Source organism: Octopus sinensis, linkage group LG18 (genome assembly GCF_006345805.1).
Source record: "Octopus sinensis linkage group LG18, ASM634580v1, whole genome shotgun sequence".
NCBI classification, from domain to species: domain Eukaryota; kingdom Metazoa; phylum Mollusca; class Cephalopoda; order Octopoda; family Octopodidae; genus Octopus; species Octopus sinensis.
Genome location: NC_043014.1, coordinates 36298911 through 36323910, shown reverse-complemented (window position 1 = coordinate 36323910; position 25000 = coordinate 36298911). Strand labels below are relative to the sequence as shown.

The 25000-nt window shown below is 37.9% G+C and overlaps 2 long non-coding RNA genes across 2 annotated transcripts in view; both read left to right on the top strand.

The window, feature by feature from the left end:
* The window catches only part of LOC118766980, a 165187-nt gene that overhangs the window by 82015 nt on the left and 58172 nt on the right, over nucleotides 1–25000 (top strand). The gene's annotated exons all lie outside the window — the stretch shown is intronic.
* On the top strand, nucleotides 13069–14754 carry LOC118766985. The gene is made up of 2 exons (XR_005002905.1): nucleotides 13069–13103; nucleotides 14667–14754. It is a non-coding gene; the product is annotated as an uncharacterized LOC118766985 (long non-coding RNA).

Sequence of the window (25000 nt, the reverse complement as noted above, 5' to 3'; positions counted from 1 at the left end):
TTCTCTTTCCACGGATAAACCCTGTTTACTTTCCCCCTTACACTTTACATCATGACATTACTGTGATACACGATCCCTATTGATCGTTATTTTTCTTTCTTTCCCTTTTACGATCCCTTTTCATCGAAAACCTACCCCACTGTTTTTCTTTCCCCCCCCCCCCCATAAGGAACAGCTCTACTTTGTAATCCGTCCCGTCTGTGTGCAGCCCTGTGTGGCTAATAAAGAAACATGTCTATCTATCTATCCATTCATCTCTCTCTCTCTCTCTCTCTCTCTCTCTCTCTCTGTCGTATATTATATATATATATATTTATATATATATATATATATATATATATATATATATATATATATATATATCTTTCATCTTTTGTCTTTTACTTACTTCAGTTATTAGACTGCAGTCATGCTGGGGCACCGTTTTGAGATTTTAATCGATTGAATAGACTCCACTACTTATAATTTAAGCCTGGTACTTATTCTATCGCTCCTTTTGTCAACCCCCTCTAAGTTACGGAGACGTAAACACACCAACACCAGTTGTCAAGTGGTGATGGGGAGACAAACACAGACATATACACATAGATATATATATACATATATACATAGACATAGACATATATATGTGACAGGCTTCTTTCAGTTTCCGCCTACCAAATCCACTCACAAGGCTTTGCTCGACCTGAGGCTATAGTAGAAGACACTTGCTGAAGGTGTCACTATTATTCAAAAACAGCACATCATCTCTATACAGTCCACCTTTAATATCTGGAAATTTATTACTAAAATAAAATAGAATGTATAGATCAGAACCCGCAGATCCCATGGTAATGTCAAAAAATCATTGCTACTTTCTCTAGCCCATGACTTATTATCAAATAAAATAATAGATTTTTGCGTATATGTTTTTCTTAAGTATACACATATGAAGAAAAACTTTACTTAATGTACTCAGGTCAGATCAGCCTGGGAAAATTATTCTCACTTTAGAGTTAAAAAAGTTGTTTTCCTTATGATCTTTTAAAGTTTTCCTAGGCCTCATAGACACAAAACTCTCTGTTCTATCACCAAGGTCCTTGTCATTCATAATTTTCTTAGCTTCTAAGTTAATGAACCTTAAAACTTTTTACTTACTACTTTATAATGACTAGTAATCTCTTTCTTCATTTATTCATGATATTTTAATAGATCCTAATCATATAAGTTTCATTGCTCCATAATTCCATTTTTTTCTTTTAAGATCACATAGTAGAGAATTTAGTTTCTTTAAACGTTCAATTTCCCAGAGGGAATATTTAACAAATTTAATATTCTTGACAATATTCCATAAATTGTCTTCAAAAGCCTCCAAATTGAGGTTTGGTGGTGGAAATTTCTTTGTCTGAAAGTTCTTTTTAAATAGTTCAGTATCTTCTTTATGAGGTTTATTTTCTTTTATAAAATCCTTATCTTGGTAAAAAGCCACCCAACGGATTCTATGAATGAATTCAAAAGTCTTATTAATTAGATCCTTCATGAAATCTTTTCTAGGTGGAATAGGAAAGTCTTTTAAAGATAAGTGAATCGGTAATTTCTCCATTGAGACCAGCGAAAAAATGTATTAATATTACTTAAATAATATACAAATATATTATTATAAATCAAACTAAGAAAAAGAACCATTTCAATCAATATATAATAAACATTGATTAATGATGCTATTCTCCTCTGATAAACCAAGTAAATTTGTGTTACTTTCTTATTTACTAAGACAAAAGTTTATATTAGTACGAATAAATAAATTAGAACAATTATTATATATAATTATATATAATTTTGAACAATTTTGCATATATGAATGTTTCCTGTAGACCCTATAAAATGTAGCATATATCATCATATGTTCTTTCGAACTTGTATATACACATAAAAACTAATGTGTACACAACGGTAGCAGTTGAATAATATTCTTAACGTAGCTTTTTGTTGCAGTTGGCGTCTTCCAAGTATTCTCACTAATTCAGTTTTAATCCAAATCAAATTTAGTTTTATAAAATCATGTTTGACTTGTGATAAGCTACATTTAGACATAAAATACTTAAAGTCTGGTGCAGTAGAACAAAAGAGAAAAAGTGTATAGACCAAACTGGTTGACTGACGGGTAAGAAAGCCCGACATCGGCATTTTGAATTAAAGGGACTAGACATGTATGAACTAAACTATTTCTTAGTTGCACACACAACAAAAGACAAACGACAACACAAATCAATACAAATGTTCTATTTATTTTCTTTAGTATAAATTACTTTTTATAAAAAATGAATCTTTTTGTTTAACTTTTTGTAGTGTGGCTTTTTAAAGTCCATTTTTGAATAAATTATTTTAACAACAAGATTATTTGATAAAAATATTTAAAGTTTTTTATATTTTGTCTCTATGAGCAGTATTCTATCATGTTGTAGGGCTGTTCAGAAAAGGCAAATGACAATAATTCTAATATTTTAAGACACTTGCTTCACAGCTATACGGCTGGGAATTAAGCGTCTTACAGTGACTCCTAGAGAGAGAGTGAGAGAGAGAGAGAGAGAAAGAGAGTGAGTGAGGCAGAAATATTTCGATAAATAAATGCATAGATATGCATGCATATATACTAATGTATAGATGTATCAACCATTATATCTATATATAAACCTGTCTCTCTCTTTCTATATATGATATACATGAATGTATGTATGAATGTATGCCTATATATATATTATATAATTATATTATATATATATATATATATATATATATATATATATATGCATATATATATATATAATGTAATAAATAAAAATATATGCATACATACAAACATATATGTACGTACCGACATCTACATGTATATATACATGCATATATAAATATATATACGTGAGTACAGGACACCACAACTAGACGTAGAACTCAACGAAAAAGGAAAACGGACAAGCCATTTTTTTACAACAAAAAGAACAGAGACGAAACGAAAACGGGAAAACATTATTTTTTACAACAGAAAAACAAGGTACAGGACACACCACAAAAGGAAAAAATCCCCAATCATCAGCTGTCACTAGCAGACTCAAGCGTGTTTCGAAGGCAAGACCGGATATGACTCGTCAATAACTAGGCCTTCCTGCGAAAGAATTAAATAAAATAACTCGCAGAGGGGTAAAAAGAAGCACGAAAAAATGTAAACAAACGGACGTAAGAATAGAACTGCACAATAAAAAAAAAAATAACAAGAAAATACAAAATTAAAATACATGTACAAGAAAATACAAACGAGAGATAAAATACAATACGAGAAATCAAAATAACAAGAAAACAAACTAAACTATAAGGCCTTTGTTCTCGTGTCCTGTACTCACGTATATATAAATATATATACGTGAGTACAGGACACCACAACTAGACGTAGAATTCAGCGAAAGACGAAAACGGACAAGCCTTTTTTTTACAACAAAAAAAAAAAAAAGAGACGAACGAAAACAAGGAAAACATTATTATATGCATGTATATATACATGTAGATGTCGGTACGTGCATATATGTTTGTATGTATGCATATATTTTTATTTATTACACTATTGTCTGACAGCGCTTTGCGTCGTGGTTCGTTCGAATTTTCGAATTTTCGCTTCGTTCCGTCTCTTTTTTCCCCCCAGTATGTTTTATAATATTTATAATATAATTATGACGCGAAATTCTCTCCCTTTGCTTTACCTTCCCCGTCTAGTTGTGTGGTGTCCTGTACTCACGTATATATATTTATATATGCACGTATATATACATGTAGATGTCGGTACGTACATATATGTTTGTATATATGCATATATTTTTATTTATTACACTATTGTCTGACAGCGCTTCGCGTCGTGGTTCGTTCGAATTTTTGAATTTTCTCTTCGTTCTATATATATATATATATATATATATATATATATATATATATATATATATATATATATATATAGATATATATATATATATATATATATATATATATATATATATATATATATATATATATATATATATATATATATATATATATGTATATATGTGTGTGTGTGTGTGTATGTGTAACTCCGTGTGTCCGTCCGTAAATACATACTTATGTATCAAGATATTTTCAACTGAGACGTTAGAACCGTATTTAATACTTAAAGAGCTTAACTTGAGTGCATGTGCATATATTTACCACATTGATGACATCTATCACAGGTTTTTCCCATTGTGTTGATGAACTATTTTCTATGATTAATTAAACTGTCGGCATTTTGGCGACACAGGTATGTCAGTATAATAATAAATATCAAAAACTATCTGCAAAGTTTTATTTGTGGATAGATGTAATCCGTATTCACAACAACCGTTACTTTAATTGGTTCTCTTTTTCCTACTTCTGTCATTCTTCTTCTTCTTTTCTTCTTCTTCTTCTTCTTCCTTCTTCTTCTTCTTCTTCTTCTTCTTTTCTTCTTCTTCTTCTTATTTTCCTTCTTCTTCTTCTCTTCTTCTTCTTCTTCTTCTTCTTCTTCTTCTTCTCTATAGTTACATTTATATTTTTTTATAACATCTATCTCTGATTTATGTTTTTTTCTTCTATACAGTTATTGAGATTGCAGATGTGTTACCTTCAAGCAATATTGATTTTGCAAACAGAACATTCTTAACTATAAAATGTCGGTATGCTATAAAAAATCTTATTCAGTTTTTTCTCGTGCGAAATCACAGTGAAGTTATTGTTCAAATCGATTTTCAAATGTAAGAAAGCAATTTTTGAGGTAGTAACCAAGAAAAAGGGTTTTGACTGTACTGTACCTACATTCCCTGCAGATAAGAAAGGTGTGATTACCTGCACGAAACGTTATCCCTCTTGTGAGGATGCGACATACTACAAATGTTCAACAAATGAAGGATCTTCAAAACCTAGAGTTGTAAGAGGTCAGTTTACTCGTTCTATTTTTACTTCCGTTTCTTGTTTTGCACGTATTCAACTCCATTGTCTTTATTTTTATTTCTATTGCGTGTTTCTATTGCACTATCGAACACAAGTTTCATCCAGTCAGGTCAATTGCCCAGGCCAGCCTGACTACCTCTCTCCATCACTCCCGATCTTCCATTAGTGTTTTTAGGCCTTCAACTTGGCATCCAACATCTTCTGCAAGCTGTTGTATATATGTCTTCCGTGGTCTTCCAGTCGCTGTGGTACCGTGATTTGGTGCCCACAACAACTCGTTACTCACAAGTTCTTCTTTACTTCTCCAGCAATGGTCAGCAAAACCCAATGTCCGCTCTTAGATGATTGATGAGAAAGTTGATACATTCCCATATAACCTTTGTTTAGTTGGGTGCTCCCTCCATTAAATGTAGGGCACTGCACGTAACATTCTGGTGTAGGTACCGTCCAGCATGCTTAATCCCTCTCTTTCTTTTCTCTCTTTTACTTATTTCAGTCATTGACAGCGGCCATGCTGGAGCACCGCCTTTAGTCGAGCAAATCGACCCCGGAACTTATTTTTGTAAGCCCAGTACTTATTCTATGGGTCTCTTTTGCCGAACCGCTAAGTGCATGTCTGTATATGCAGCATGAATGTATGTAAATATGTTTGCGTATGTGTATATATATGTATCTATATATGTGTCCACATATTCATACATGCGCACACACACACATACATACACGCACACACGCAAATATATATAATTGCACACAAATACATGCTTATGTGTAAGTAAATATACACGTGTATGAATGTGTCATTCATCTGTTGTGGAGTTATTGCTAGTGACTTGGCTCCACACAGCCTTAGCACTGCTTACACAGTTAACCACTTCCAAGCAACAGTTCCCAAAGTCCAGATTAACAATAATTGGAGTGTTGTCAAATGTTTTAGTTTGTATGAAGATTGTAGTTTACATTAGAGAAACTATTCTTTATTGTGAGGCCCTTTGTTCGAAGATAAGCATATTTCGATTCTCTTTACTCTTTTTACTCTTTTACTTGTTTCAGTCATTTGACTGCGGCCATGCTGGAGCACCGCCTTTAGTCGAGCTAATGGACCCCGGGACTTATTCTTTGTAAGCCCAGTACTTATTCTATCGGTCCCTTTTGCCGAACCGCTAAGTGACGGGGACGTAAACACACCAGCATTGGTTGTCAAGCAGTGCTAGGGGGACAAACACACACACCACACACACACACACACACACACATACATATATATATATATATATATATATATATATATATATATATATATATATATATATATATATATATATATACATATATACATATATAAGACAGGCATCTTTCAGTTTCCGTCTACCAAATCCACTCACAAGGCATTGGTCGGCCCGGGGCTAGAGCAGAAGACACTTGCCCAAGATGCCACGCAGTGGGACTGAACCCCGAACCATGTGGTTGGTTAGCAAGTTACTTACTACACAGCCACTACTTCGCCTTTTCGTTTTTTTCTTTTATTTTCTTTTCAGTGAGATCTTACATGAAGAAACTTGAATTTCTTAACCCGCCCGCTAAAGTAAACATGTTAGCGATCTTCAGATGTTCAGCATACATCGGTGCACCTTTTGGCGCTACTGACTTTTTATGGAGTCATGAGACAAAACACCACAAATGGATAAATGTGAAGGAAGTGGATGTTCGACCTCATGGAAAGTGTTTATCTCCAGCAGCGTCACTTAAGAAATTCGTTATAAGAGAGGGGGATATTGGTAACTCAAGCGTCTCATGTTCTGTATACAGTGAATCACGCACTCTACAGCTCACCAGCAAAACAGGTAAACAAATTTTCTTTGTGTTATCTTCCTTAACGCCTTTATATATTCTTGTACATTAACGTCTCATGAAACAATATTTCTGGTTAAATTACACCTTTCAGTAAATTTGTACATCCACTCACGGTTATATTGACAATTATATTTATCCTTGACAGGTATATCATTACGATTAACCAAATTTATATATTTTCTTTTTTAAGATTCTAGAGACATTAAGTTGATATAAGAAGCTGCATCCTTTAAATGCACTCTATATGACATGGTTTGCATAAAGTCCTCCTTATGGCGGAAATTGTAGTGAAAAGGTCCGTACAGCACGGAAAAGCGGACTTTCTCTTTATAAATACGTACATACACATGCACGAACGCATGTACACACGTACCCACGCAGGGACGCACGCACACGCACACACACATGCATACACACACGCGCACACTATACACACAGTAGTAGAGAAATGGTGCACCCCGTTTCACGTGGCAAAGTGGTATGACTCACTGTTGCTTTAAATGCGGCCAAAAAGGCACATAAAACAGGATACACTCCACCTGCCGCAAAGGACCAACGAAAGAAAGCGCACCTCCACCGCTTGCGATGTCATATGTGAGCAAAAAGGAACCGAAGAAGGAGGAAGATAATCAGGTGGCAGAGGAGAAACATGGATGGAATACGGCACCAAAGAAACGGAAGAGAGGGAAAAGAAGAAATCAAGGCGAAAATGTGAATTTCTACCCTACTCCCACCCTGCCCTACGCTGTCCCACCATTCCCTGCAGTCACCAACAGCAACTCAAAGAACAAGAACGACTATTTCTTTATTGCCCACAGGGGCCAAACATAGAGGGGACGATACAAATGAGGGAGGAGTGGATAAAACGAATGATTTTAGAATAGATGAATAGTTAAAAATTTACGTTAAGAATTTATATAAATAGGATGATACCAAACAATAACCATACAATGAAATGGGGGACGGGTTTCGCTTCGACCCCGCAAACCCATGCAACCATTGTAACCGTTTTGTATAATCTTATGGATATACTATGCGGATTCTTCATTCTCAACAAACTCGCTACAGCCTTCCATCGTTTTCCGTATAAATCAGGTGACAGGCATTTATCTCCACCCTAATTTTTCTCTTAAGATGGTAGATGAGGAAATTAACCAGTCCAAGGCTGGAGATGAAAATGCCTCTCACGATTCTTTTCACGTGGGTCTTCCATACTACTTCTTTCGGTATAGCGACCACAATGAGAAAACGAGCGATGCCTTCTTTGTTAAAAGAGGAGGCAGGAACAATCTATACAATCGACTCGAAAGACAGTTGTACTCTTCCCGGCCGCGTCAGCGTGTGTTCAAGGTAAACCCACATTTCGGAAATTTTGGGTCATTGTACAATCGCGTGCAGAACAGTTTCCCTGTCCTGCTCGCATCTTGGGCGCGCGGGTGCGCAAGGTGCACCATGCTTTGCGAGTTTATCGCGAATTGGTAAGGCTCCTCAGTAACACTGCCAGGCGGGGAATCTTTGGAAGTTATCCAAGGGTCCTGGCCCAAATGTCCTTCGGAACAGACAGGCTAGTTGACCATCATCGAAGCCTAGAGTCTTCACCCACATCGTCGTCACACTGGACCTCAACTAACCCTCTATAAAAATACGAGGTGGAACCCCCCCCCCACCGCTGGCGTTGCCCACGTGACAGAGAAGCTTGAGTGCCTCACAACACTTCGCTTGCCAAGCACTCAACTTTCGTCTACACTTGACCCAAGGTCCTAGTTCACTCAAATTAGTAAGCTTAGGAAATAACAACCGACCGAACGGAGACCACACCTGTTCACTATCCAGGTAGAGACACAGATACCTCAGCATCAGCGCACGTCTGCGCTTCAACAGCCAAGACATCCCTTGCCCACCATTTAGCGGGTACTGGCAGCAGACAGAGCGCTTCTACTCCACAAAATAACGGAAGAGCAGACCTCTAAATTGATCAGCCACGAACGGGGGCAAGGCACGACGGTTAGGCGGTAGTTAATCACGGAACCGATAAACACAACTGCGGCCTCTGCCCTTCCTTTCAGGGAGAGCCGCCACTGAGACCAGGTCTGAGTTAGCTGGATCACCCTGCTCGTCACCTCGCTCCAATTCATTATCTGGAGATCTGGCCAAACTAAACCCCTAACATTTTAACCAGCCCCTCCGCCCAACGCCCTACGATGTTGTTGGGAGGTATCGTCTTGCCTTGCCAGGTGCCGAGTTGCAAGCCGACTGACTTATTCCAGTTAACTTTTGCTCCTGCCTCATAGCCTTTAATGGCGTTGCCTGCCCTCTGTAGGTGTACCATTTCGGACACTATGATGGTGATGTCATTCGCATACGCCGAAACCTTCCCACTGCCACCTAGATCTCGTGGGATGCACTTTAATCTCTCCAACTTCCGCAGCAAGAACTCTAGAGCCAATACATACAGAAGTGGGGAGAGAGGACACCTTTGATGAACAGAGTGCTTGATGTTGATAGGCTTCAAGAAGAACCCGTTCGCCCGAACTATCGAGTCAATGTTACTGTATAAAGCAATGATCCACCCTCTAAAGACGAGGCCGACCCCGAAAGCAGAGGACCAGCACCGGATACCGATGTTCAACCTTGTCAAAAGCTTTGGACTGGTAGAAATGGACCAGGAAACTCATTAATACCTGTTTTTAGGCCAAACGGAATGTGCCGTTTATGGCGTTAGACCACGTGAATAAAGGGCTGGAAAGATTATGTCTTGATAAAATTGAAAAAGTCGACCATATTAAGGCAAATTGCCCCCTTCTCGATAGCCAAACACAAATGAGGGTGAGACAGGAGGAAAGCAGTTGCAACGAGAAGCTGAAGGAAGATACAGAGGAGGTAAATACAGATGAAGTCCAAGAAACACTACAGGAAAAGACATCAAGAACTCCCCACCCTCTAAGAACGCTAAAAAAAGAAGACAAAGTAACTGAGTGACACACAAACGCCCACACAGCGACTAACACACGAAAATATATACCAGACAGTCCAGAATCCCCAACAAATTTACACCACCACGTACATACAGACCGGTAACACCAATAAATTATTCACAAGCACTCACAAACACTTCACGTAGTGACGGTACAGATTCACTAAGTGATTACGCACGAGCAGGCATACAAGCAGACACACAAGAAACACAAAACAATTATAAAAACAGAGCATTTATAACACACTACTGGATGAATGCAGCCATAGAAGAAAAAATAGGAAGATGGTGGCAGTAATTAGAGATATAGAAGAAGAAAACATGAGAGAACCAGGTATGGGATGAATTTTAATTGACAGGAAAAACTATAAAAAATTAAAAGCAAACTTTTAATGGTACACCTGGGGACGAAGTAAACCCATTAGGGGTAGAAATAAGACACGATCCTCTGCCTCCTGTGTTGGATTTCGAAAAACTGAAACCGCTTTCAATTTGCTAAGATAATTATTCGGATAAACGTTGGATTAAAAAATAGTTTAAAATATAGTTAAAATGGTAAACACGGAAGTGGGGTCGAGTAGTAGCCATTAAATCTTCATTTTTATATAATTTCATTTCATTCATCCGTTTATGTTGTTTGTCCCACTTGTGCTGTCTAGTCTGTCCTTGTTCGTCCCCTCTCTGTATGCCCTTGTAGGCAATAGAGAAACAAGGTCAGTCAGTAGTAGAGAAAAATTTGGTGAGCTAAAGTTCTATTATTTTCTGGCGTTATATTGTTGTTTAATTGTTGTAGTGTTCCTTGAACACTTAAGTTTGTGCCGTCTTGCGGCAGTTTATTTGTGCTTTCCCTCCTCATAGAGGAAGGTAGACTGAATAAAAAGAAAAGATGTCAGAAGAGGAAGATATCAGCTACTAAGAGCTGTCCTCGTCGGAACAGTCGGAGCAATCGTCGTCATCAGAGATTTCGTGGAGTACAATAGAGAAACTGAACGAGGAACGTATAATAGAGAACAAAAAATTCGCAGGAATCGCAAAGTGTAAGGAATCTCAAATCGAATTGGAAAAATGAAGAAATTACATGACAATGATGAGTCACGAAGGATTCAGTGTGGAATTGAACCGCCTCAGAGGAAATGGTTAAAAATAGGAAAGAATGTACAATTATATACAAGACGCATTCAGTAGCTGCTGGGAAGATAGACATAATGACTACTTACAGAATAGAGAAGGCACTAAGGCCAATCTGACAAGAGATAAGGTATCTTACCGGGCGCAAGTATGGAAATGTAGAGGTGATATTTAAAGAGGCAGAAAAGACAAGGGAGAACGCGGCAACCATTATAAAGAGTGATGAAGTGATACTATTATATATATGTACCATAGAAGGCGTGCTTTAAAAGTTAGCGTAGAGGGAATCCCACCAGAAGTTGACGTGATCTGGATAGCAGCCCCAGTCCTACATGGAAAAGAGAAAGAGATAGCGGTTCTCCAGGCCACAACGACGGAAAGTAGGCATTGCGAAGGCCAAACCTTAAACACGGTCATTCAAGCGCCAAAGAAAACTATTGAGAAAATGCCAGAAACGATAACGATAGATGATGTAATAATGGCCCGATTTCAATCAAATTTTCAACATAGTAAAGTGGAAGCGGATTTGTAATTTAAGCGTGGAAATGGGTTCAAAGTTTGAAAATTAAGGCAATATTTCTGAAGTTGAAAAAAATCTCTCATTATTACGTATTTTTGCTCTTTACTTTTTATTGTTTACAGTTTTGAGCTTTCATTTGCATGGTCAATAGTCGAAAACTTCCCAAAATAAGTACTAAATTTAACAAAGAAATCCTTTTTTTCCATATTTTAATCGCTCAAATAGTGACACATACGAAAGGCAAGTGTGCTTTCCGTTTTCACTGCTTGATATTTATGATTGATCTTTCAAAATATTTCCTTTCTCAACTTCCTCAAGATCTTTTCTTTTTATAAATGGGAAAGGGATAGATAAATAAAGATGGAGAGTGAGAGAAAGCGAGGGAGAGTCCGAGAGAAAGGAAGAGTAAGAGAGTAGGAAAGTGAGAGAGAAACAAAGAGGGAGAATGTGGTGATAAGAAACAGAAAGGAAGCAACAGAAAGTAACAACCACACCCTCACCCACGCGTAGAGCGGGTCACCTTAAGCTAGTAACATATACTTTTGCGATTTTTTTACTTTGTTTCGTTTGTTCTATGTCCCCACAAGGAGACATAGAACAAACGAAACAAATTAAAGACATCTTCGTTGGAGCAGAATACAGCTGAGTTTAGACAGCAAGAGAAAAGAGAACTACATGTCTGCATCCCGAAGGAAATTCTATGCGTTAAATAGCAGCTAAATCTCCCTGATGCCTTATCTATCGTCCTAGTAAAAGAAAGTTTCATTCGACTATGAAGACTTAGCTATAAAAGTCAAAAGTCAAAAACACTAACATAATCTCTCTAATTATATCTTTTCATTTAAAAAGTATGAATAACTCTAGTTAATATAATTCAAACCATGTCTAAAGTAAAAGACAGGGTGGTTACGGAGGGAAAATCTTCGATCATAGGTCAAAGTTATCAGGAATGATCTTAAGATAAGCAACAGATTTCGACTGGTTCCAGCAATTTGTCATAAAGAGAATACTTCACGAGAATGCTTCAGTTTGTCTGACTGACATACAATATGTACTTGTTCACATTTCAGAGATGAGGAGCTTCCAGTAGAAAAATACAGAGCGTGGCAAGTCAACATAGAAATAAACAAGAACACATACTATAAAGAAAAAATTTCAATACCGCTATAAAAGATTTATATTAAACAAAAGGAGAAAGATTGAATGAATTTCAGTTCAGGATCCAAATTTGATCATACTTTTCGATTGTAGATCTGGTTAAATATATATATATATATATATATATATATATATATATATATATATATATAGTTAATCCAAACATGAAAACACAAAGAGAAAACACAACAACGCGAGGACGTAGAACAAATATGGCATTATTGGACGCTCAGGAAGGAATGGAAGAAGGAGGGTTTAACGTCAGAAACATAGAAGGAAAGATCCAGAGAAGGGAAGACGGAGGAAAAAAATCGCCAACGGTACACACGCGGTCACATTTTGAATGATAAACATTTTGGTTTCATTTCCAATTTGAAAAACAAAACTGCATTAAAAACTAAGATTACAACTTAAATATTATATTTCTATATATTATTTTGTTTATAATTTTAAAATTTTTATTTGTAGGTACTGAGCAGAAAGCAATCAGAGACAATGCAGGTATCTTTTATCTTCTAACTTTTGCTTCTTTCAGTTACTGGATGGTGGCCATGCTTGGCTATTTTCTAATAGCCTTTGTCGTACTTATTCCCGAACTGATACGTTTTGGGCACGTAAACAAACCAACACTGGTTTTCCAGTGATGGTGGGGAACAAACACTAATGTACACATCTATACATACATACATGCACACGCTACACACACTCACACACACATACATACACACAGATACCGCGCACACACAAATATATACTCGACATTCTTGGGTCAAGCATAGACCTATGCAGGGTACCTGACACCTAGTGTGACATCAGGCGCTCACACCTCTGTCAGCAGGGTATTGGTCTTAGTGGACGTTGCACCGAGATCATCTACTCACAATTGGTGGTGAGTAAAAGTGATAACATCCTCTAGGAATCTCTGAGTGTCAATGAATGCCAACTGCCTAGTCGTTTTCGAAGAAGTTTTAAGCCGGGTTCCATTGATAATTTACAAAAATCCCTTGCCTGGCAGTGCTACAGAATAACATTGCTGATTCGTAATAAAATGTACCCATTTCGTTACTGCCCACAAGGGGCTAAACACAGAGAGGACAAACAAGGACAGACAAACGGATTAAGTCGATTATACTGACCCCAGTGCGTAACAGGTACTTATTTAATCGACCTCCGAAAGGATGAAAGGCAAAGCCGACCTCGGCGGAAAAAAATGTACCGGCATGATATTCCCCTCAGCTGCTCTTGCCCTTGATGCACATTGCATGATGAAGATTTTCTACACGTATTAGTATAGTGCTTGAGCCTCGTTGATTTCTGGAGTTTTGTCTACCATCTGCAATCACTTCTCGGAAGGATCTGGTTATAGGTCGACTCCAAAGTGAAGATTGCTTCCTTGCTTTCCTTTGATTTTGAAGGGTAGGCAGATTTCCTCTGTTAGATGCTTATGGTGAAAGATGATGCGATTAATGAGAAAGAGACCAAACCTTCATTGACTTTTCATGTTTAAAAGGAAAGTGAGCGTGGAGAGCAAGGTCCTTTCTCCCAGTAAAACTGTTACACTGTGGATGAATATAACAAGAATATCTCGAGTGAATTGTCGTAACCTAAGCGTGCCCATGTAGTTACAGAAGCATGGAGGAGAGAGAAACACAACAGTATTCCTGGTAACAGGGTGACTAAGGATTACTTGTTTACTGTGAGGTAACTTGGCTACCTTTGGGTAACGTTTCCCTTTTAATTGGGAATTTTGTTGTTTTGATTTTCGTCCCATTATTTATTGTTTACGTGTGTTTATGTAAATCTCCAATATCCCTGATTACTGTTTCTGAGGCTGCAAGCTGGTAGATTCATGAGCACGCCGTAAAAAATGCTTGGTGGCATTTTGTCCGGCTTTCTGGGTTAAAATGCCACCGAAGTTGACTTTACTTTTCATTCTTTCAGAGTCAATGAATTAGGCACCAATTGAATACTGGAGTTGATGTAATCGATGTCCACCTTCAACAAAGTTTTTGGTCTTGTACCAAAATTAAAATGAAATGTGCTTTTTTTTTCTTTCTATTACAGATAAATTATATGATGCAAATATTATTACTAAGATTTTGAAATTTGCAGCAACACTGCTTGTTATTGGCCATTTTCATTAAGGATTTCGGAAAACAATCCCCAGCAGAATCAAAAAGTGGTTAGTATTGTATTTTTCATTTTCGTTCCTTTGATTTTGTTCTTCTATATAATATATTTCTTTACTGCCCACAAGGGGCTAAACACAGAGGAAACAAACAAGGACAGACAAAGGGATTAAGTCGATTACATCGACCCCAGTGCGTAACTGGTACTTAATTTATCGACCTCGAAAGGATGAAAGGCAAAGTCGACCTCGGCGGAATTTGAACTCAGAACGTAACGGCAGACGAAATGCGGCTACGCATTTCGCCCGGCGTGCTGACGGTTCTGCCAGCTCGCCGCCGTTCTTCTATATAATATTATTAATTAAGTTTGCGATTATGTCGTAGTGGAAATGGTATACCCCTCCCAAGGGACAAATGGTATGACTCAGCCACTATAAAGTGCGACGACGTCAACCAGTACGGGTAGTCGTCTATCAGTCGTTGTAGAATAATTGCACGAGTTCTCTGTTGGAGTTAAGTGTCAGTTAAGGGTTATAGTCGAGTTCGAGTCAACAGTGATGGTAGGGTGTTCAAAGTCGCTGTCTTGCAGAGCTATCAGCAATAGCACGATAGACGAAGCGATGTATTACTACTTCGGTATAGAAGAGATAAACTGTATCCGATACCAGACAAATGTCCACTATAGTAGATACAACAGCTACAGTCACGACAGGGACCACACATTATAGATATGGAAAACACCACATCATAACAGCTTACTGCATTGGTTTTATTCTAAACTCATCGTTATGGTCATTCTTCTTTAATATTTATATAAACATTCATCGAGCAAAAGCATTCGATTACTGAACATCCCATCTTTTCACGGGCGTAGATGATCTTCTTAACTTGTTTCAGTCACTAGACTGCGACCACGCTTGGCTACCAGCTTAAACTGTCGAACAAAGAGACCTCACTACCTATTTTTAAGTTTGATACTTATTCGATCATCACTTTTACCAAACCTCTAAATTATAGAGCCGTATTCAAGCAACACCAGTTGTGAAGCTCTGGCTGAAGTTAAATACACACATACGTACATAATACATACATACATACGTACATACATACATACATACTTACATACATACATACATACATACATACATACGTACATACATACATAGGTACATACATACGTGCATGCATACATACATACATACATACATACATACATACATACATACATACATACATACATACATACATACATACATACCTACATGATAGCCGTCCACTTGTGACCGAGGAAGACTATTGCTGACCTTCAGGAACATTGTGCGCTCTAGGACTAACTTATATTTTGCATTTGCGGCTCCGTTGGTGGCTAATGAGCCCTGCTCTTGACAAGCATACACGACTGCAAACATTGCAGACCAAGCTTTCCCCATTCACTATACGAGCCGTGCGCTCTCGCGCAGCTCGCTTGAGTTCTTCATGCTGGATACGTGCTTTCTCGAAAGTGTCGATCCCCTCCTTAACCTGTTTCCTCCATCTGTGGCGATGACAGGCATTGTTCTCCCAGTCAGTGTCCTGCATATCAAAGGCCTTTAACGAGGACTTGACACAGTCCTTCAATCGCAGCCTTGGTTTCTGCCGGAGTCTCCTTCCATTCACAAGTTCTCCATAGAGCATCTGCTTAGGAATCCTTCTATCCTCCATTCTAATAAGGTATCCAGTCCAACCCAACCGGTGCTTGTGTACCATCGCCTCAATACTCAAGATATCAGCTGTCCTCAAGATCTGTGTGTCCGGAATTTTTGAGGTCCAGCCAACATTGAGAATGTGTCTGAGACATCTCTGATGAAAACGTTCAAGAACCCTTAACTGACGTTTGTACAGAGTCCATGTCTCACATGAGTAGAGAAGCGATGTCAGTACACAAGCACGGTACACAGCAACTTTTGTTCTCCTTGCGATGCCATGTTGGGACCAGACACGAGACTGAAGAGACCGGAAGGAATTAGTTGCTCTCTGCAACCTGAAAGATATTTCCTCATCCAGTGAGCAAGAACGGCTGAGTGTGCTGCCCAGGTAGACAAACTTGTCTACTACCTTCAGAATTGTTCCTTCAACCAAGATAGCTGGTTCTATATATGGATTTCCTGGTGTAGGCTGGAACATTACAACAGTCTTGTCCAGGCTAATGCTGAGTCCAAATGCCCTGCAAGAAGCAGAAATGCAATTCATGAGTATTTGCATGTCATCCACTGTATGAGTGACTAAGTCACAGTCATCTGCATAAAGGAGGTCACGAATAATAGACTGGGACACCTTTGAATTGGCAGCAAATCGGCGAAGATTAAAGAGGCGGCCAGAAGATCGATATCTGACATATATTCCCAGAGAGTTAACCTTAGCAAAAGCATGAGTAAAAACAGCAGCAAAGTACAAAGAAAAGAGAGTTGGGGCAAGGATGTCACCCTGCTTGACACCATTCTCTACAGGAATGGGTCCCGCCATGGCACCACCAACATTGACCCAAGCCTCCATCCCACCATGAAATGCTTTAATTATAGATACAAAGTGATCCGGACATCCAAGTATTTTCCATAGAAAGGCCCTATTTACAGTATCAAAGGCCTTTGTCAAATCAATGAATACCTGGACAAGATCCATATTCTGCTCATAGCACTTCTCCTGCATCTGTCTTGCTGTGAAAATCATATCCATTGTCCCTCTACCAGATCGGAAGCCACATTGAGATTCAGATAGGACATCATTTACGAGACACCCATTCAGACGGGTAAGAAGAATATTTGCTAGAACCTTGCCAGCAGCTGATAGTAGAGCAATACCTTTGTAGTTACCACACATTGTTCTGGCTCCTTTCCTTTATATAGAGGAAGAATAATTGCATCCTTCCAGTCCTTAGGGATTGCACCATCCCTCCAGACTGCACTAATAAGTTCATGAAGGGACTGTGTGATGCAATTACCACCAAATCGCAAGGCCTCAGCACAAATTCCATCCTTTCCAGGTGCCCTACCAAGATTTAATTTACTTATTGATGTCATTATTTCATGTATTGATGGCGAGGAGTCTAAGGAGTCAATGATAGGTCTTTGTTTCATAGTATCAATCACTGTTTCATCCACAACTGACTCATGAATTAGGAGTTCAGAGAAGTGTTCGATCCAGCGACCTGTGATTTCTATTGAGTTATTAAACAGAGTGGAAGACTCCTTGGAAAGAAAAGGAGCTGATGAGGAGATCTTAGGTCCATAAGCTCGCTTCATAAGATGGTAAAGCTTCTTGCTGTCATTTGCATCAGCAGCAGCCTGAACATCACGAGCAAGATCCTCCCACCAAGTGTTCTGGATCTTCCTGAGAGATCGCTGCAGTAGTGATTTTACACTGTTATAGTGGGCAAGTGCTAGACTTCGCTGCACAGTAGACAGTTCTCTGTGCAGCAACACACTGTGGGCATGGTGCTTCACCACTAATAGTCGTTGAATTTCAGCATCATTCTCATCAAACCAGTCTCTGTGTCTGGCAGTAACATACCCTAGTGTCTCGGCTGCACATTGAACAACTTGGTCTCGAAACTCTTCCCATGCTGCAGCAGTTTCAATGCTGGACAAGCGAGTCTGAAGCTCTTTCCTAACCACAACGTCATATACCTTTTGGACATTTAGACGGCGAGGAATGCTGACTGGTCCTCTTCTCTCTTTCGCCCTAATCACCATTCGGAACTTTGCTCGCAACAGACTGTGGTCTGTCCAGCATTCTGATCCATGCAATGACTTGACATTACAAATGTCATAAATATCGCGCTTGCGGATGATGACGTAATACAGCAAATGCCAAACTTTGGACCTTGGAAGCATCCATGTTGTTGTGTGATCACCTTTGTGCACAAAATGAGTACTTGCAATGTAAAGGCCATGTTCTTCGCAAAGCTCCAGTAGCATGAGACCATTGCTATTCATTTTCCCTACTCCAAAACGTCCTAGAGAGTTCCATGTTTGCCAGTATGTTCCTACTCTGGCATTAAAATCCCCCAGTAGAATGACTTTATCAGAATTGGGGATTTTTCTAAGTATGGCTCTCAGCTGGGTATAAAAGATTATTTTATCTTCATCACAGCTAGTCAAAGTAGGTGCATAGGCATTTATTAGAGTAGCAAACCGCTTACCTTTCAAGTGCAACCGTAGGGTCATTATACGTTCATCTATAGGGACAGGGAGCTCTTCCAACTTCTTCAGGATATCAGATCGGACTGTAAATCCAACACCAGCCTCTCTGCACTTCTCCTTCTGCCTTCCTTTCCAAAAAAAAGGTGTATCCGCCTCCTACTTCCTCAAGCTGACCATCACCTTCTATACGAGTCTCTGAGAGTGCAGCTATATCAATTTTATAACGGTTCAGCTCACGAGCAACAAGTGCAGTGCGTCTTTCAGGCCTGCAATCACTCTTGTTGTCCAACAGAGTACGCACATTCCAACATGAAATGTTTAAGTTCCGTCCAGATTTTATAGATAAAAGACTCTTCGTTTTTCGAGCGCAGAGTGGGCATCCATCAGTCACGCTAAACTGACCAGATATGGAAAGACAGGCAATTTTTGGTTCACCTTTTCTAGAACCTCCCCGGTCTCCAGGTGAGCAGTGCCCTCTCCAAATGGAGCTGCTCAGACACCCATGCAGCAACCGAATCTTACCGCTGTCTTGGGCGACAAGGAGACGACTTTATATCTAGCATGGGCCACCTACGTGCAGGTCGCTGACTACATGCTTCCAACCCGTCAGGTCTGCATGCTTCACCACCTTCCCATCGCCGCAGGACTTCTGAAAAAAAATTACTAAAAATGAAGAAAATATATACTAAAAATAAGATATATATAAAAAAAATTGGCAATGCCTGTGCAGAGTTTTAGGTCCAATAAGGCGTTCACAACACCTCATAGACCCTCTCAACTCTATTGACATTATCCAGAGACAAGCCGGAGCAAGATGTCTGGTGCCAATATGAGTCGCAGGCACAGGGATGTGAGAGCGCCGTGATCTCTAGCACAAACCAAAGATCCCCAAAATGTTCAATGCCATTCCCTGCATATCTGGTTTTTATATCAGAGTGACCTTCTCCTAGAGACGTGCTTTAACAAAAGCTGAGTGGCGCCTCACTCCCAGTGGTCTTCCAGCACGCCGGACACCACCCCGGAATTTTTACGTACCCGTGCTAACATTTATTGGATGGCCGTTGACTCTCAAGAGGTCCTCCGCCCTTTGACAGGTTTTGTTTTTCATCCCGCAAAGTGTCCAATAAACACCCTCCTCACTTGTGGGTTGCCGGTTTAGTCGCCGAAGACCCGACCATGCAACAGGTTGTACTGGGTTACATGTTACCAGTAGCACTCGAAAGTGACCTGCGACATACATACATACATACATACATACGTACATACATACATACATACATACATACATACATAGGTACATATATACGAGCATTGCATGCATACATACATACATACACGTATAGTTTCTTTCTAAATTGGCAATGCTTTCTTTTTTACAGGTTATTTCGAAACATCCAAGCGAAAATTAACTCACATTTTCTCCGGAAATAAATATTTGACTCCATACTATATATTGTGTGCTTTCTGTAGTTAGTGCTCATTGATTTCTGATATTGAAAACATACCTTAATGTTTGTTTGTGTGTATATGGGTACATATGCTCTGATACACATGAATCTAGAAAGATATAAAACATTTTTCGTATATAAGTACACAATCTCTATCGTTTGCAACTAGTAACTATTTTCCCTAGGTTAGGAGAAGTATAAAGAGAAATGACATTGTTTTACGTTGACAGGTATAGTGTAGCGGAACTAAAATGGTATTGGAAAATGTGTAAAGTTTTTGAAAATTTGGGTCAATAAATCCCAATGGAATCAAATTGCGCGTCTATATACGCACATACACTTATGCAAGCGCGCATACACGCCTATATGCGCACATACCCGCACACGTCTATACACGTACACACACCATTAAGGGAACTATACTCTAAGAAACTTTTAGAGAAAATTACAGACCTGATTAAGCGCATAAGATGGAAGGTATTATCCATATAAATCAAATAGGGTGATTATAATCGCCCCATTTGATTTATATGGATAATACCTTACTAGATTCTGGTACCTGTATAAATATATATATATATATATATAATATTATATATATATATATATATTATATGTATCATATATATATATATATATATATAATATATATATATATATATATTATAATATATATATATATATATTATATATATATATATATATATATATATATATATAATATATATATATATATAATATATTATATATGTAATATAGTTATCGCCATACTAATATGGCATTCTTATAAAAATAAGAAAAAAAGCTGTCGCTCTATTAGCTCCATGAGGCCATCGCCTTAAGTTAGCTATTTGATACACAACTGTATCCATATAATCTTCGAACAAGTACTAGGATCGGTTTAATCGATCAGACCCCCTCCTTCAAAATTACTGCACCTTATACCTAAATTAGAACCTTTATTTACAATAAAGAAAATTTAATACAAGTTATCTTATAAAAATTAATTTGTATTTATTTTTTGAATCTCTGTAGTTATTCATATCCAATTAGTAAAAAAAAATCCCCGGTTAATTTTTATGTAGAATAAAATGAAATTTTCTCTGCACCAAATTGTTCCACCACAAATTCACTGGTACCAAAAACATCCCTGATCTGTCTTGCATTGCTACGCTGCATTGAAAAGGGGCAATACTCCGAAACGCGTCTGTAGCTGCCGGTCAAGTAGTGTGGAGCGACTGACCTCCCTTGTTCGAAGATTATATGGATACAGTTTGTGTATCAAATAGCTAACTTAAGGCGATGGCCTCATGGAGCTAATAAGCGGACAGCTTTTTTTCTTATTTTTATAAGAATGCCATATTAGTATGGCGATAACTATTATTTTCCGGGAACGCTGCCGCTGTTCTCTTTTAAAGAGACTTAGTTATTTTAATATTTATATTTTGAAAACAAGTGGATGTATTCCACCGAACTAGGTAAATAAAACCATCGAACAGAGATTGTCGGAAGCGACACCTACTGGCTGGCTACGCTGCATTGAAAAGGGGCAATACTCCGAACGCGTCTGTAGCTGCCGGTCAAGTAGTGTGGAGCGACTGACCTCCCTTGTTCGAAGATTATATGGATACAGTTTGTGTATCAAATAGCTAACTTAAGGCGATGGCCTCATGGAGCTAATAAGCGGACAGCTTTTTTTTCTTATTTTTATAAGAATGCCATATTAGTATGGCGATAACTATTATTTTCCGGGACGCTGCCGCTGTTCTCTTTAAAGAGACTTAGTTATTTTAATATTTCTATTATATGTATATATATATATATATATATATATATATATATATATATATATTACGAAGATGTACTCGCATAGCAAGTAATTGATCTGAGATCGTGTGCTGAAACGATAACAATTGCAGCGTGGAAGGTGTTTATAAGCCATTAAGAAACACACAAAGCCGTTCGATTCACTCCAACATTAGTTTAATTTGTCAAAATATTTTCGTCGCTAAAATCCGCGAGCTGTTCACTGACAAAGTCCGTGCTGCATCTCATGAGATGCATCTCATGAGATGCAGCACGGACTTTGTCAATGAACAGGTCGCGGATTTTAGCGACGAAATATTTTGACAAATTAAACTTAAATGTTGGAGTGAATCGAACGGCTTTTTGTGTTTCTTAAAAAGCTTATAAACACCTTCCACGCTGCAATTGTTTATATATATATATATATATATATATATATATATATATATATATATATATATATATATATATATATATATATATATATATATATATATATATATATATAATTAAATATAAAATATAAATTACAAAGTGGAACAAGAACGCAAATACACACAAAGAGACGACACAAAAAAACAGACGGGTCACTCGAAGCCTCTAATCTTCAGTCGGAACCGGATCATCTTACCAATTTCATAATAATAATAATAATAATAATAATAATAATAATAATAATAATAATAATAATATTAGGGAGTATTGCTCCAAACTTACAGGGAAAAATTAGATTCAGGATTAAATCAAATTTCACAGTATAAATATATAAAATATGAATTAGAGATAAAACCACTATTAGGCAACTCAAACAGTTTGAGTTGCCTAATAGTGGTTTTATCTCTAATTCATGTTTTATATATATATATATATATATATATATATATATATATATATATATATATATATATATATATATATATATATATTAGTTATCGCCATACTAATATGGCATTCTTATAAAAATAAGAAAAAAGCTGACCGCTTATTAGCTCCATGAGGCCATCGCCTTAAGTTAGCTATTTGATACACAAACTGTATCCATATAACCTTTGAACAAGGGAGGTCAGTCGCTCCACACTAATATTTTCCGGGAACGCTGCCGTCGTTCTCTTTTAGAGAGACTTAGTAATTTTAATATTTCTATTATATATATATATATATATATATATATATAACGGGAAGCTTTATGAAAATAACAAAGACGAAGGCAGGTGGAATACAAACAAACAATTGTATTAGTATGGCGCTCAGGAATATAAATAAAACAAGTCTTTTACGTTTCGAGCCTACGCTCTTCAACAGAAAGATACACAGAAAAGAAACACGGAGAGAAACATATATATTGTAGCCCACTCTGCTGACTCCTTTAATATGCTTGTATATCCAACCAAATACAGCGTAGATCAGCAGGTAAATGACCTGCACGAAGCAACAAGAGTGAGTGGCAGAAATTTCAACGTTATGTCTGCAAGACCGAAGTGTCAGTGGGTAAGGTGATGCTGGTTGACGGCTGAGGCTGGAGATAACTCTCGTTGTTGGCAAAGCAGTTGCCAGATTCAGCATCATTGACGTATGTAACAATAATTCCTACAGATAAACCTGCTCGCTTACCGAATATATTTATGGTAGGAAGAATTGAGAACTTTTAAAGGATCCAGAGTTATGAGATATTCTGATGAAGAAACAGTGAGCTTGTTGCTAAGCACAATGTCAGAATTCGAAGAGATGAACGTACCGTGGATCTTTGCGGTTTGAACGGCAGTCATTTCTAGCGGTGTCATATGAAATTGTCACCCATAATTATGACCCCAGTATCGATCTATTGCATTTCAATCTGTTTTAGGGTTTGGGTTAGGGTTAGGGTTAGGGGTGAGGTGAAGGGTACCTTTTTTTCTTCAGAAATGTAAATAAACCCAATCTGTTGCTTACGGCACAGAATGGTATTTTGCCTCAATAGAAGTCATTGATTGGTTGAAATTGCAGAAATTGAAGAAGAAAAAACAACAAATGACCTACAAACTATAGAATTTTCTCAATAAAGCCAAGAGAAAAAGATGTTTTATTAACACATTCTACCAGTATAAGAAGTTTAAAAGCGTTTTGTTGCGTGGAAATTATTTAAAAAAAACTGCCGTTCAAACCGAAAAGATCCCGTACCGTTTCATTTCCAATCCCTTCTGCTTCACCAGTAAGTTACCTTGTTGTATGTGTAGCAGCAATCCAGACTGCTCGGGGTGTGGAGTAAATCCTTTTTTTTCTCAAATGCCTCGATGACCTTACAATAAAGAAGGAGCTTCGATAAGGTAGAAAGCCTGGTAAGCCTACCACTCCTAACGATTCACTTTGGCCTGAATCAACCGAATCGGAAGAATGCTTAGGAAGCTGTTCAAGCAGCTAGGTCAGTCAGCAAGGTCAGCTAGGTCATCCAGTGTCCAGTGTAGCGTCATATTGAAAAATCTATTAGAAAAATACCAAACAAATGTAGTAAAAAAAGAAAATGTCTTGACTGTTCTTCTCTTTTTATCTTTCTCTTTCTCTCTTTCTCACCTCTTACGCTCTTTCTCTCTATCTTTGTCCCTTTCACTCTCTCCCTCTCACTTATCCATGACGTTCTTCTAATCTTTTACTGTAACTCCTTCTTGCCAATCTTCCTTCTTCTCTCCCTTTCTTACTTTCATATCCTTATAACTTTCCCTCACTTTCCTCTCCCGCGTCCTAAGTCGGCGTCTTTTTCTTAATCACAATACTTCTTTCATCCAATCTCTCAATACTTCGAAATTCTCTATCTTTCTTTTCATCTTTGTATGTGTATATGTGTGAGTGTGTGTTTTTGCGTG